Consider the following 13,055-nt stretch of genomic DNA (forward strand, 5'->3'; position numbering starts at 1 on the left):
TGAACTGAACTGAACTGAACTGAAAGTTTAGTCAAATTAGTTAACAATTACTTTTTTACTGTTGAGTAGTGGGGGCCAGCAATTCAGTTAATCTTTTATGAAACAAATAATTGGTATTTGAACAGTCTGTGTCCAGCCTTATAATATGTAAATGAGGGGGATATTCATGAGTATTATGGAGACTCATGGAGGAAGAGTGGTTCTTTGTAGTAAGCCATTTCCTAAACCAAAAAAAAAAAAAAAAAAAGAGGGGATTTCTTAACCCTGGCTAATGCCAGGAGCATACAATTCAGGGTTTTACACTTTCATTTTTCCTGTGCTACTTGTCACAAAGCAAAGACAGAACCTCTAGCCAACTTAGAACATTGTTTATTCACTAAGTCCTGTCCGACTTTAGTGAACTATGGACTGTAGCCCACCAGGCTCTTCTGTCCATGGTATTTCCCAGGCAAGAATACTGGAATGGGCTGCCATTTCCTTCTCAGGGGGTTCTTCCCCACAATGGGATCAAACCCATGTCTCCTGCTTGGCAGGCAAATTCTTTACCATTGAGCTACCAGAGAAGCCTCCCGACCTACAACATACTTGCAAACAATTAAGATATGAAGATAATATAAACTCTATTAAGTCAATTAAACAAGGAAGCCATTAGACTGAGGTGTCTCTAATGTTCTGGCAGCCTATATAAGTAAGTAAACCAAAATCTAAGCCAGTAAATATCTCAAGATTATGAAATTAAATCAAAGGACAACAAATCACCAGCAGCCAAGGAGGCTCTAAGTTATAGCCAATCCATAATCCCTTACCTTGCTTCCATTCTGCCTTTTCTCTGTAATAATCTTTCCCCTAGATCCTGTAGATAGAGTGCCCCTAACCAGTTACTGCTTGGCACTATCCCAGTTCAAATTGATTTTTGCACAGGTAAACTTAAAATTTTTAATATGTTTCAGTTTATCTTTTCATAGTTTGAATTTTGAGCTTCCTTTTAGGTCCAATACACTTAATTCCTCAACTATATGGAGCAGTCTGAAACTCAGACTACTGCTGCAAGCTTGGTGTGCTCAGAAAAACTTATTCTGTGTCCTCTTGGCTGTATTTTTGTGTCATGCTGTTCAAAGACTTACTTTCGAAGAGTCAGAGTGAGTCCTTTTGGCCAGCTCTAGTATGCTTTATTTTTGCCTGGCCCTGTTCCATGTTATTAATAAGTAAGAACTTTATATAGCACCTCACTATTCAAATTTTCTTTGCTCTTCTGGTCTATGTTATTGAACACTAGGCTGCAAGGAGCTCCTAAGCATTTTTCTTTCAGTTCAGGAACCAAAGAGAGTCTCTCACTTTTCCAACTTCAAAAATCCCAGGGAAGCTAGCCACTGATGTGACTTTATATATCCTCCACTAGACAAGCCAATTGGTGACTAAGGTTTGGGGTAATACTGCAAAAGTGATTTGTACCTGCAAATCTGCTGTGCATTCCTAAATCATCCTGCTCTTAGAGTTGCTTTGTCAGATAGCTGCTTCAGTTATAACCTTCAATATCATAAAATAAACAAACAAAAAAACCCAGCCATTTACATATAATTCCCAGTGGGGTCTGTTGGAGAGAAAAAGAGAAAAGGAGCAAAAAAGGAATAACTGCACATTATGCTGCATAGATCTCACTCTGTTAAAATCATGCTTTCCAGTAGCACTCTTTGTTTTCAGTGTAATACATTAAATGATTATTCTGGTTAGTTTGTCTGTGTCTTTTGTTTCATTAAAGTTGAGAAATGGAACAGATAGGTATAAAATTTAAGACATATTGTTTATCACTTCCACAGAAAAAAAGATAGTCATCATTGAAGCTATTAAAATGTTTAAATATACTGCTTTAAATGGGTTACCTTAACACATATTCACACTCCAAAGGAGTCTATTATATCCTGTGGCTGCAGACAATTATTATGGCCAAAGTTAACTCTTCTGAATTATTTTGGAAGATTTATTCTGAAAAGAACTACTTTTCTTTCTCTTTCTTTTAAAAGAGTTTACATCACAATTTTAACTCTGAATTTCAAACTTGATATAAAACAGAATCTAATTGGTACCTGAAATAATATCGTTGGCATTCAGAACTCTAAAGTTAACTGTTATGTGAATATCATGACATTTCATTATCAAGGTTGTGGAGAGGAAACAAGTATATTAAAATTTTGAACTTAAAAGACAGCTTAAAGTTAACATTTTATAAATTAATTGAAGAAACATATCTTGAATTTTGAAATTTGTTCATGGTTTTACCATTTTCCCACAACCTAGGTTTTTCTGATTGCTATTCCAGTGTTCTTGCCAAAATGCATTCAGTGCCTCTGTGTGTGTGTGTGTGTGTGTGTTCATTGCTCAGTCGGGTCCAAGTCTATGTGACCTCAATGACTGTAGCCCACCAGGTTTCTCTATCCAAGGGACTCTCCAGGCAAGAATACTGGAGTGGATTGCTGTGCCCTCCTCCAGGGGATCTTCCAGACCCAGGGATTGACTCCAGGTCTCCTGCCAAAAGGAAAGTCTCAAAATACATTCTATTCCTTGTATGAAACTAAACTTTAAAGCAACTTCCAACATAAACATTTGCTAAAAGTCAGCTAGTGATAACTATCAAATCATTACATAGATTCCTCAGAAATAAATGTAGTATTATGGCTGCTTTCTCTTCAAAACAGAAGTAAAAAACTCTGCAAATTGTCTAAACAAATAAATAATTTTTTAAAAAAGGAGAAAAAATGAATATATATATATATAGGAAATATATCACTTTTTATTTAATATTGGGATATTAGACTTACAATCGTAAGGGATTTGATTTAGGTCATACCTGGTTGGTCTAGTGGTTCCCCCTACTTTCTTCAATTTAAGTCTGAATTTTGCAATAAAGAATTTATGATCTGAGCGACCATCAGCTCCTGGTATTGTTTTTGCTGACTGTATACAGCTTCTCCATCTTTGGAAGCAAAGAATAAAATCATTCTTATTTTGATGTTGACCATCTGGTGATGTCCATGTGTAGAGTCTTGTGTTATGTTGTTGGAATAGGATGTCTGCTATGACCAGTAGGTTCTCTTGGCAAAACAGCCTTTGTCATGCTTCATTTTGTACTCTGAGGCCAAATTTACCTGTTACTGCAGTATCTCTTGAGTTCTTAGATTTGCATTCCAGTCCCTTTGATGAAAAGGTCATCTTTTTTGGGTGTTTGTATTAGAAGGTCTTGTAGGTGTCCATAGAACAGTTCAAATTCAGCTTCTTCAGTATTATTGCTTGGAGCATAGGCTTGGATTACTGTGATATTGAATGGTTTGCCTTGGAAACAAACTTAGATCATTCTGTCAATTTTGAGATGGCACCCAAGTACTGAATTTTGGACTCTTGTTGATTATGAGAACTGTACAAAAGAGATTTTCATGACCCAGATAACCATGATGGTGTGATCACTCATCTAGGTCCAGACATTCTGAAGTGCGAAGTCAAGTGGGCCTTAGGAAGCATCACTACGAACAAAGCTAGTTGAGGTGATAGAATTCCTGTTGAGTTATTTCAAATTCTAAAAGATGATGCTGTGAAAGTGCTGCACTCAATATGTCAGCAAATTTGGAAAACTCAGCCATGGCCACAGGACTGGAAAAATCAGTCTTCTTTCCAATCCCAAAGAAAGGTTATGCCAAAGAATGTTCAAACTACCACAAAATTGTACTCATCTCATGTGCTAGCAAAGAAATGCTCAAAATTCTCCAAGCGAGGCTTCAATAGTACATGAACTGAGAAATTAAAGATGTTCAGTCTGGATTTAGAAAAGGCAGAGGCACCAGAGAACAAATTGACATCTGTTGGATCATCAAAAAAACAAGAGAATTCCAGGAAAACATCTACTTCTGGTTTATTGACTATGCCAAAGCCTTTGACTGTGTGGATCACAACAAACTGTGGAAAATTCTTCAAGAGATGGGAATACCAGAACACCTTAATTGCCTCCTGAGAAATCTGTATGCAGGTCAAGAAGCAAGAGATAAAACCTGGACATGGAACAAGAGACTGCTTCAAAATTGGGAAAGGAGTACATCAAGGCTGTATATTGTCACCCTGCTTATTTAACTTATATGTAGAGTACATCATGTGAAATGCCAGGCTGGATGAATCACAAGCTGGAATCAAGATGGCTGGGTGAAATATCGATAACCTCAGATATGCAGATAACACCACTCTTATGGCAGAAAGTGAAGAAGAATTAAAGAGCCTCTTGATGAAAGTGAAAGAAGAGAGTGAAGAAACTTACTTAAAACTCAACATTCAGGAAACGAAGATCATGGCATCCAGTATCATCACTTCATGGCAAATAGATGGGGAAACAATGGAAACAGTGAGAGACTCTATTTTGGGGGGCTCCAAAATCACTGCAGATGGTGACTGCAGCCATGAAATTAAATGAGGCTTGCTTCTTTTAAGAAAAGGTATGACCAACCTAGACAGCATATTAAAAAGCAGAGACATTACTTTACCAACAAAGGTCCATCTAGTCAAAGCTATGGTTTTTCCAGTAGTCATGTATGGATGTGAGAGCTGGACTGTAAAAAAGGCTGATCTCCAAAGGATTGATGCTTTTGAATTGTGGTGTTGGAGAAGACTCTTGAGAAAGTCCCTTTGACTGCAAAGACATCAAACCAGTCCATTCAGGAAATCAGTCCTGAATATTCATTGGAAGGACTGATGCTGTAGCTGAAACTCTAATAACTTTGGCCTCATGATGGAAGAACTGGCTCATTAGAAAAGATCATGATGCTGGGAAAGATTAAGTCAGAAGGAGAAGGGATGACAGAAGATGAGATGGTTTAATGGCATCACCAACTCGATGGACATGAGTTTGAGCAAGCTCCAGGAGTTGATGTTGGACAGGGAAGCCTGGCGTGCTGCAGTCCACAGGTTGCAAAGAGTCAGACATGGCTGAGCAACTTCACTGAATCAGACTTAGGTCTGAGTATTGGGATCCATAAAGTAAATGTTAAAATATCTGCAGAGAAAAATAAGGAAATAACTTTGGAGATATGATTGTTGCAATACAAGAGGTCTTCCCAGGTGGTGCTAGTGGTAAAGAATCCACCTGCTAATGCAGGAGACATAAGGGCCATTGGTAGGATCCCTGGATCAGGAAGCCCCCGGAGGAGGGCATGGCAACCCACTTCAGTATTCTCACCAGAAGAATTCCCATGGACAGAGGAGCCTGGCAGGCTGCAGTCCATAGGGTTACGTAGAGTTGGACACAACTGAAGCAGTTTAGCACAGAGAATCCAAAACAACATAAAGAAATTTCCTGAAATGTAGTAAACATAAATCAACTTATCATCTTAAAAGTAAGATTGATTTTGAAAAATTTTATTTCAATATAAATAATTGGTCAAATGACTAAATTATTTTTCCCTCCCTCCAGAAGCAAATGATAAACATGCGGAAGAAGAGGTCAGACAAAACTGCGGAGGTGAAATTCAGAGGCTTTGTGAGGAACGTGAGAAACCATCCACCAGTAATGGGAGGGCTAAGAATATGACAAAGCTGAATGAGCAGATTGTCCTGATTCATTCCCTAAATGCTTCTTGGTGGTGGTGGGTTAGTGGCTAAGTCCTGTCTGATTCTTTTAACACTATAGACTAGTTCGCCAGTTTCCTCTGTCCATGGGATTTCCCAGGCACCCGTGCTGGAGTGGGTTTTTTATTTAAACCAAATATATTTTAAGATAATAAGTTCATCTCTCACACAAGATTTTAAAAGCCAGATGGCTGATAAAAATTAATAACAGTTACAGAAGGACTGATGCTAAAGCTGAAACTCCAATACTTTGGCCACCACATGCGACAAGTTGACTCACTGGAAAAGACTGATGCTGGGAGGGGTTGCGGGCAGGAGGAGAAGGGGACGACAGAGAATGAGATGGCTGGATGGCATCACCGACTCGATGGAAATGAGTTTGAGTGAACTCTGGGAGCTGGTGATGGACAGGGAGGCCTGGCGTGCTGTGATTCATGGGGTCGCAAAGGGTTGGACACGACTTAGCGACTGAACTGAACAGTTTGATGCAGTACTATTCCAGAGGCTGTTTACATTAGTTTTCTCACTTAAATTTTACTGTAATTTTATTTAACTAATGAAGGAAATGGAATTGCAAGGAGGTCACGTAACCAATCAAAATAACAGAAAAAAGAAAACTTAGTATTTAACTCAAGGGTGGTTTGACCATAAAAATTAGGTTTTTATCTATTAATGATAGACAGTATGTTCATCATCACTAACCAAATTTTCCACTATCCCAGGAAATCATCAGAGAAATTTTATGGATAACAAAATTTTATCAAAGCAATGTTAAATTTATCCTTGAAGAAGGAAATGGCAACTCATTCCAGTATCCTTGCCTAGGAAATCCCATAGAGACAGGATCCTGGTGGCTATAGTCCATGGGGTCACAAAGAGTCGGACACAACTTAGTGACTAAACAATAACTAAACAAAGTTCTTAGCATTACAACTTGTAAAACAGTAAATAACGACTTGATAGAAATCTAGTCTTCTGACATCTAATTCAATATTATTACCACCACACTCACTCATTTAAAATTGGATTTGCTTGAGGCATGACATGGCTTATCTGAATTTCTCTTAATGATTATTTTTCAAAATACTATTTTTTTTTCCTGTTCATTGTTTCCTGCTTCTTCAGAAAGTAGTCAATAAGTGGGAACACTGTCCTCAATTCATTCACTTAGCATATAATAATCAATTACTGTTTTGTGTAGAGTACTTCATATAAATTTTATCATGTAATCATAACTATAAACCCATGAAGCAGGTGATATTTTATCCAGTCATATTGCTGAAAGCACTGAGACTCAGAGACATTGTACAAAATATCCATTACCCACAGTTAAAGATATTGAGTAGATTATTGAACCATTTCCTTTGAGTGTTAAAGTAGAAACATTTATATCAGACTGTGTTCCAGAAAAATTGAAGGTAGGAAGACCTAATAGGAGATTGTCAGCGTAGTTCAAGTAAGAGGAGATGATATTCTGAAGTAGAACATTTATCATAAGTAATGAAAGGACCAAATAATATTTAGGGCATAAAGGCACAAAATTTCTAAATAAATGAGAGGATATTAGAGACAAAGAACAATGGAATTTTTTTTCTTTCTTTCCTTTTTGATAAGAAACTGAGTGGGTGATAGTGCTGACAATGTAGAGTATGAAACAAAAACAAGTCTAAAGGGGAAAATTTGGATTTTCATAGTAGTTTTAGTTCAGCATTCCAGACTTAGAGAGCTGCTTCCATAACCATGGAGATGACCTAGGAGGAGGATATAAATTTTAGGGCTTCCCTGGTAGCTCAGCTAGTAAAGAAATCTGCCTGCAATGTGGGAGACCTGGGGTCGAACCCTAGGTTGGGAAGATCCCCTGCAGAAGGGAATGGCTACCCACTCCAGTATTCTGGCCTGGAGAATTCTTTGGACTGTATAGTCCATGGGGTAGCAAAGACACAACTGAGCAACTTACACTTTCAGGTGGCGCTAGTGGTAAAGAACTCACCTGCCAATGCAAGAGACATAAGCGATACCAGTTTGATCCCTAGGTTGGGAAGATCTCCTGGAGGAGGGCATGGCAGCACACTCCAGTACTCTTCCTGGAAAATCCCATGAATGGAGGAGCCTGGTAGGCTGCAGTCCATGAGGTCACTAAAAGTCGGACACTACTGAGCGACTTCACTTTCACTTTTCACTTTCATGCGTTGGAGAAGGAAATGGCAACCCACTCCAGTGTTCTTGCCTGGAGAATCCCAGGGACTGGGGAGCCTGGTGGGCTGCCGTCTATGGAGTCGCACAGTCGGACAGGACTGAAGCGACTTAGCAGCAGCAGCAACAGTAGGATAAAATTTAAATTGCAATGGTTTGAAAAATTAATGTTACACGAAGAATACAATTCAATTTAAAGAACTATTAAAATGGAAGAAAAGTAAAACTTGGTTAAGGTGATCTGGAATGTTAAAGATATTTGGAGGAAGAGCCTTCTAGAAAGAGGGACTATTTTCAATTGAAGTTCTCAAAGCATGTTTTGGAAGGGCACCACTGAGGTGAATGCATCTAGATAGGGAGGAGGGACGTAGAGAGAGATAAAGTCAAAGAGACCGATTCAAGGAGAAGTGGGAAATAAATCAGGTCTTTATAAATCATTATAAGGTCCTTGGATTTTACGCTGAGGAAATGAGAAGTCTTTATAGGTTTTGAGCAAAATCACAAAATCTGATTTGTATTTAGGAAGAACATCTTGGCTACTATATTGGTGATAGGCTGTAGAGGGCAAGGGTAGTAGTAAGCAGATCTTTAAGGAATCTAGATAAAAGATGGTTATAATAGTACTAGAACAATAGTATGGGAGATGATGAAAAAAAAATCAAATTTTTCATACATTGTGAAGGCAAATTCAACAAAATTTTCTGATACAGGGAATTTGAGAAAGAGGAGAATTTAAAATAATTACAAGATTTTAGAACTGAACTATTGGAAGAATGTTCATTAATTGAAATTCTTTACCAGTTGAGCTACCAGGGAAGCCCAATGCCTAAATACTTTCTACTTAAAAGTGTACTGACCCCTGGTATAGACTGTTCTTTTCAGAAGATTACATTGCTGTGGGAAAATGAATATGATACTAAGTAGGGATGATACAGGCTTCCCTGGTGGCTCAGATGGTAAAGAATGCACCTGCAATGCAAGAGACCTGGGTTCTTTCACTGGGTTGGGAAGATCCCCTGGAGGAGGGCATGGCAACCTACTCCAGTATTCTTGCCTGGAGAATCCCCATTAACAGAGCATCCTGGTGGGTGATAGTCCACGGGGCCACAAAGAGTCAGACATGACTGAGTGACTAAACACAGCACAGCACAGAAATGATACAAGGTGGTGGTTTACTTGTTAAATTCTGCCCAATTCTTTTGTGAACCCATAGACTATAGCCCACCAGGATCCTCTGTCCATGGGATTTCCCAGGCAAGAATACTGGAGTGGATTCCCATTTCCTACTTGAAAGGATCGTCCCCACCCAGGGATCGAACCTGGATCTCTCCTGCATTGCAGGTGGATTCTTTACCACTGAGCCACCAGGGAAGCCCAATATAAGGTCCAGGGATTAATTTTATTCTTTGGTTTAATGGTTTTTCAAGGACAAGGCATCAAGTTTATGGGTTGAAGAAAAGGAAGAAGTGAAATGCATAAATTGTAACAATAGAGAGAGATTTTATGGAGAAAAGAAAAGAAAAAAAAAAAAAACAAAAAACTCTAGAGAAGTCCAAGAAACCAGGTTTTTAAAGGAGAAATAGCAGCAGCAGATAGACTTCATTAAAACAGTAGAGAAAGAAACACATGCATGCCTCAGTGAGGGTGTGTAGACTTTCCCTCATGTCTTATAAGGTCATTCCTTTATGGATATCTAGCAGATTTTTCATTGAATATCTATTGTTTTAGAGCTGAATGTTTGTTAGTGTGATTTATTAGGGTAAATATATATTATTTTACTTATTTGCATGCATATTTGAAATGTTGCTCATACTGCAGCTTCATTTTTGAGGAAACTAGTTACATACATAATGTCTATCAGCATTGAGTAGGGGCTTCCCTGCTGACTCACATCATAAAGAATCTGCCTGCAATGCCGAAAACTCGGGTTCAATCCCTGGGTTGAGAAGATCACCTAGACAAGGGAATGGCTACCCACTACAGTATTCTTGCCTTGAGAATTCCATGGTCAGAGGAGCCTGATGGGCTACAGTGCATGGGGTCTCAAAGAATTGGACAGGCCTGAGCGACTTTCAATTTCAGAACTTTCTTCTTCCAGCCTCATTTTTTGAGGAAACTAATTCAATACCTAGTTCTACTAGCATTGGATGACTTCTTTATATGTTCAAAATAGAATTGCTTAGAAATTTAGAGAGAAAAATGGACCATTTGTTAAAAGAAAATGTCCAGAGATCAAAGAAATGAACAAATCCCCACAAAGTATATTTATTTCCAAATAGAAAAACACAGGATTTCTTTGATGCAGCCAGATTGAATGAAACCACTTCTCCTGAGAAGCAATACCTGTTCTTTCATCTCAATGGTACCTATGACACTGGACCCTTCTTGCACCTCTGTCAACCTGCTGATAGATTTTTGACCCTTCAGCCACTCTGATCATCACCAGTTCTCATGTTCATTGAAAACAGATATCTGGCTTCCCATTGTCTTGTGGACTCTCTTCGGACCTGTTTTCTGTTCAGTGTCAGTGCTCTGACATTACTTTTCATACTGTAGAGTGTATTGCTTCTTTTATCTTAGACCCTGACTGGCATGACCTTTGTATATACACTGTCAGATCACAAAGGTCAGAGAATATCATCTATCAACTCAGAACATCTAATTTTAAAATAATAATATCAATATTGTTGAACTACTTCAAGCAGAATGGAAAAATCCTGAACTGAGGGTGTGCTATTGTTACAGTAAGAAGAATTTGGAGTATTTAATAGCATTAGAATAACAAGTTGTGAGGGAGAAAGCGATTTGTGTAAACAGAAGAAATTGTAGAATCTTATATGTCACCTTATTTTTCTTTTTACTAATCATTTTTTTATGTTAGGCTATCTCTTTTTAGCAAATCTTTTTGTGCTATTCCGTGCTTCTACACTCTCCAACTGTGTCATTGTGATGGTTCTTCTGGGATAGAGAACCATTTATCTTGACTCAGTCTTTCTTATTCAAACACTATACTGAACTCCAACTAAAGTTTCTGAATTGTGTCAATTGAACTTTTCTTTACAAAAATCTGGAAGATGTCCAAAATTCCTATTAATATGATATGGAAATTCTACTTTGTCTAAATTGTAGATTTTGCATTCAGATTTGAACTCAGTCACCAACCATCTCAGGAAAAGTTCACTGATTAGTTATTTTGTTAGCTTGATTAAGGTGGAAATTTACATTAATTTTGGTATAATAATATTTTTCATAGTTGCATTTTATTTGACTCAGAATGGATTTGAATTTCTGGCTCTTGTTATGATGCATTTTAATTATAATTAGACTATTGTATGTTAAATACAGATTTATGATTTATCTTGAAAATATGGCCAGTTGTTATCTTAGGGCTCATATTCCTTCTCAGAAATAATAAAGTAAAGCAAGATGACTGCTCATTTTAGGTTCTTGTGTCTACTGAGTTCCAGCAATGTGTATTTTTTATCCACTCATCCAAAATTTCATTTATATTATTTCCATGGTTCATAAAATGTCTTAATAAGCAGAACATCTTAAATGAAGAGCTCCTGGAATGCAAGATGGTATATACATTTAATAACAACAACAAAATGCACATGGACATTTTGAACAATTAATAATATTTAAATAATCTATGTTTTACTGATCTGATGTAAACATATTGATTAAATTCCACCTCAGAATGTCAACATATTTTTTGGTATTCAACATCATGAGTAACGCTGGGCTGGAAGAAGCACAAGCTGGAATCAAGATTGCCGGGAGAAATATCAATAACCTCAGATATGCAGATGACACTACCCTTATGGCAGAAAGTGAAGAGGAACTCAAAAGCCTCTTGATGAAAGTGAAAGAGGAGAGTGAAAAGGTTGGCTTGAAGCTCAACATTCAGAAAACAAAGATCATGGCATCTGGTCCCATCACTTCATGGGAAATAGATGGAAAAACAGTGGAAACAGTGTCAGACTTTGTTTTTTGGGGCTCCAAAATCACTGCAGATGCTGATTGCAGCCATGAAATTAAAAGACGCTTGCTCCTTGGAAGGAAAGTTATGACCAACCTTGATAATATATTAAAAAGCAGAGACATTACTTTGCCAACCAAGGTCCGTCTAGTCAAGGCAATGGTTTTTCCCGTGGTCATGTATGGATGTGAGAGTTGGACTGTGAAGAAGGCTGACCGCCGAAGAATCGATGCTTTTGAACTGTGGTGTTGGAGAAGACTCTTGAGAGTCCCTTATACTGCAAGGAGATCCAACCAGTCCATTCTAAAGGAGATCAATCCTGGATGTTCATTGGAGGGACTGATGCTAAAGCTGAAACTGCAATATTTTGGCCACCTCATGCGACGAGTTGACTCACTGGAAAAGACTCTGATGCTGGGAAAGGTTGGGGGCGGGAGGAGAAGGGGACGACGGAGAATGAGATGGCTGGATGGCATCACCGACTCTGTGGACATGAGTTTGAGTGAACTCCGTGAGTTGGTGATGGACAGGTAGGCCTGGCGTGCTGTGATTCATGGGGTCGCGGAGAGTCGGACACGACTGAGCGACTGAACTGAACTGAACTGAACTGAATAATTTAACAAATAAGTTTATTTTATATAAATAAAACACAAAAATCACACAATTTTCAATCTTTTTCAATTTTATTGCTGTTTTACTACCTTCCTATGTGTATTTTTATTATAAAAGATAAATTCTTTGAAGTTTGCTGGGTTTTGAGATTAAAATTAAGAATGGTAGTAAGCTATATTGATTTTGATTTTTAAAGTATTTACATAAAAATCAGTTTTGTATGATTTTCATGAAACAGAATTGGTGGAATACATAAATCAAACCTTTATTTTTTTTTCAGTCCCTTGAATCTGAACTCACAAATATTGCATGAATAGATTCATGAAAATTTAGACTTGAAATAGATTTTTCAGTTTCTGAAATCTAACATTTTCTGTTTTTATATGAACACAAAATCAGAAAGATTAAGTATCTCGTCTAAGGTCATAGAGTTTAATCAACCAGATTTGCTGATTTCCAGTCCTATAAGTAACACTACTATTTATCTTTATAAATAAATGAATTATTATTTCTTTTTTGATTTTTAAAATTGAAATATAGCTGATGTACAATATTGTGTTTCAGATGTACAACATAGTGATTCACAAATTATAAAGATTAAGTTTAATCTATGACTACAGCAAGGAGATCCAACCAGTCCATTCTAAAGGAGATCGATCCTGGGTGT

General features: G+C 37.6%; 1 protein-coding gene across 1 annotated transcript in view; it reads right to left on the reverse strand.

Moving 5' to 3' along the window:
• The window catches only part of LOC148777837 (uncharacterized), a 104,765-nt gene that overhangs the window by 90,863 nt on the left and 847 nt on the right, over positions 1-13,055 (reverse strand). The window lies entirely within an intron of this gene.

The sequence above is a fragment of the Moschus berezovskii genome, chromosome 5, assembly GCF_049115385.1.
Source record: "Moschus berezovskii isolate FMDL1 chromosome 5, NW_MosBer_1.0, whole genome shotgun sequence".
In the NCBI taxonomy this organism is placed as follows: Eukaryota; Metazoa; Chordata; class Mammalia; order Artiodactyla; family Moschidae; genus Moschus; species Moschus berezovskii.